Genomic DNA, 3337 nt, shown 5'->3' with positions numbered 1-3337 from the left:
GGAGCACAAGTGAGCGACCAAGTAAAAGGTTTAATAATTAACCCCCGTTATTTTAGCTAAAAACAGGCACTAGAAACAACTGTCTTCTGTTAGTTATTTACTACCTTTCTCTGTAGTAAAAAAAAAAAAAAAAAAAAAAAAAAAGCTGCAATAAGTATTTAATTTTCCTTCTTCCTTTTTAGAAAAATACAACATTTTACAGAGTGTTCCAGGCCAATGTTTTTTTCTCACAGGCATAGTGTCAGACACATGAGGTGTCTGTGGGATGTCACACCAGAGCAGCTGGCAACTGTTACCCACAGCAGGCGAATCTGAAGCTTGGCTGTCACTAGATCCCAAAGGAAGCTGCCACCTGTCTTCCATGGGAAACTGTCTTGCCCCAGTGAGGGTCCTTGAGGACGGAGGAAGACTGGGGACCCTTTTCACCTGCCAAAGGAAATGTGTGATGAATACAGAAATCCCAGACCCAAAAAAACAGGACTCAGGCATTGCCCCTCACTTGCCTTTGAACTCACAGCACTTGGGAAGGGCCAGCCTGATAGACAGTGCCGTGTCCCCCCAGCCCCACCTCAGCCCCACTCCTGTGTCTTGGCTCAAGCCCAGCAGAGCAAATGCCTCATTCTACACAAAAACACCCCACATCTGAGGCATTGCTTTGCATGAAAATAACTGTTATACATAGGGAGAAATACTTTCTTCCTGTCAGGGGCTTGTTAAGGTAGCAACTAGAATAAGCAGAGATGCAATGAAGGACTTAGTAGGAAGCATGTGGAAAAGGAACATATTCTTGTTTTGTAGACATGACCACTGTGTATACGTGTACAAACACATGTGGAAATATTTTAATGCATGCTGCACTATTAATCAAATGTTTACCAAGACAAATAAATAAATGTGGAGGAAAAACAATTCAGAAACTGGAATGTGTTGCAGGTATTTGAACAGTCTCTGCAATCTAGGCAGCAAGACAGGATTAGTTTATTTCATTCTGTTGCTGTACTCCCCCTGTAGCCATTCTGATTAATGGTTAGTTCCTACCTTGAAGATCGCTTCAGAATTACTTTCAGTTGGTCCTTTAGCACCATGAAGTGTCTTCAGACTGCAGACCCAAAGAGCTTCATGCAAATGACAAACAACGAGAAAATCTGACTTAACTGTGGGGCTGAATTTATGAAAAACAATGACCAATAATTACTGCATTAGATACTCGGACTTTTGGGTAACAGAGAACTTGCTCATTCCCAAGCACCTCTTTACTCTCACTAGGCAACCCAGTCTGGGTACGAAACTATTGGATACATTATCTGCTTAGATGTTCAATCTGTGCCTATGAAAACAAAAAAGTGATGCATTCATTTCTAATGATAGCTTAAATTAACATGCTGTATATATGCACATCAAAAGGAGCACACTGAAAAATGTACAGCTGTATGAAGGACTATCAGGTTTATGTAGCATTTGTAACTAAAAAAATCTTAAAAGAAAGTGAATGCAGTCAGTTTCATGGTAAATTCATGTGCATTGCTTCAATAGAAAACGTGTGAACTTTTTTGAACCTTTCAGGTAAACAATGAAGAACTTGGGAAGAGAGAAGAAAAGCCAAGCACTCTTTCCCTGATGGCAGAAGGCAAATGGAACTGAGTGTGATACACAGCATCACCAGTTCTCCCTGCTGTAAAACACCACAAATCAGTTCCTCCCCTCAGAATTGCACAGGGTCTGTGTCAAAGTACAGCAAAGGCACACGACACCCAGCAGGAACAAACTCAGAGGACATGACTGGATTCCCTGATCAGAGCTGCTGAATTCCAGCCAGGATGGCTGATTTTCCCCAATCTGTCTTGCTGGCAAGAAGCAAGACAAATTATTTTTTCCTGCAGAGAGGGGAGGAGGCCAGGAGAAGCAGCAGTGTGATAAACACCCCAGCTCAGAGCTCACAGGGAGAGCATCATGCAGTTGATATATACGTGCACAGCAACATGGATGTGTGCCAAATGCATCCAGCTGAAGGCCTATGTGCATATCCAGTTGTACATGCACAGGGTGCTGCATATAAGCAACCAATTGCTACACATCTATAAACATTTGCCCAAAGCCAGCACATTTTTTAAATAAGCCAGGTGGACATGCAAGACTATAGCAGGTGTTAGTAGGAAGATAACTTTGCTTCACATTAGTGCTATTTTTAAATGCTGTCTTAAAAGGCACTGCAACTTATCAGTTTACAAATGGATAATATATCCCTGTATAATCTAAAAAGACAGACATTCTGCCACTTCGTATCTTTGTAATAAATCTACAGGCCTGGATAGCTTTTTGCCCAGCCTCTCTGCTCTCATTTTGGCCAGATATACAGCACTGTTTAAACATGTCTACATTTATTTGCCACTGATTAATCAGTCAGGCATCAGTTTGCTTGAATAAATTACAATCTTCATGCACATATGCAAGGTATGTTTTTAACTGATTACTTTGTGAGGTGTTAGACTTCTAAGTAGTTCCTCTTTTACAGTATCTTTGCTTTTCCTAACTACCTTGGAGCTACAAGTCATAGCCATGAAGAATTTCATGCATGAGCAACATTCCAGAAATATCACTGAACTAGTGCAAAGAAATATTTATCTTATTGTACCAAATGAATTTGTCTGCCTACTTGAAAATAAGAGTATCTCTGTAGTTTTTTTCAGTGCTTTTGATCTACAGAAGTTCATGTATGATCTGTATGTATGTATTTAAAAATACATCAAAATTTGGACTACCAAACAAAGCAGGAGAGGACTGAAATTTCAAGAAAGCGTATGCTTGGTAAAACAAACCAATCCCCTCCATCTTCTCCATGTGATTAGCAATGTACTTTTTCTGCTCCTTTCAATGTCTTTGAAATGGAAAATCCCAGGTAAGTAAAATATTGATAGCTATTGTGTAAGTTAATTAACAGCTATGGCTAAACTTAACCTCAGTTTTCAAATTTAACAAATTAACAGTTTTAAACTCTGAGGAAGTTAATCTTTAGTCTCAAATAGTTGTGTCCAACTCTTACGAGGAAAGAGTCAATGTGTGACTGTCAGCACTAGTCACTCATGGAAATGTACCTGGCGAACTGCAGACCTCAACTGCAGTTGTGCCCAGAGCTCTGCAGTTCCCTGTGTGCAGTGGAAACGACAAACACTGCATGTCTTTTCCCATAGATATGGGGGAACAGGGTGTTGAATGAGGACTGCCACCACAGTCATCACTGTAACAGCACAGAAGTGACATGGCTGTCACCAAGTTTTTATCAGTGCTCACAGAAGCAGACAGTGCGTGAGGAATCATTCAGCTCTCGAGACAGTCGTGC

The sequence above is a fragment of the Poecile atricapillus genome, chromosome 1, assembly GCF_030490865.1.
Source record: "Poecile atricapillus isolate bPoeAtr1 chromosome 1, bPoeAtr1.hap1, whole genome shotgun sequence".
NCBI lineage: Eukaryota > Metazoa > Chordata > Aves > Passeriformes > Paridae > Poecile > Poecile atricapillus.
Note: the sequence above shows the minus strand (reverse complement) of the source record.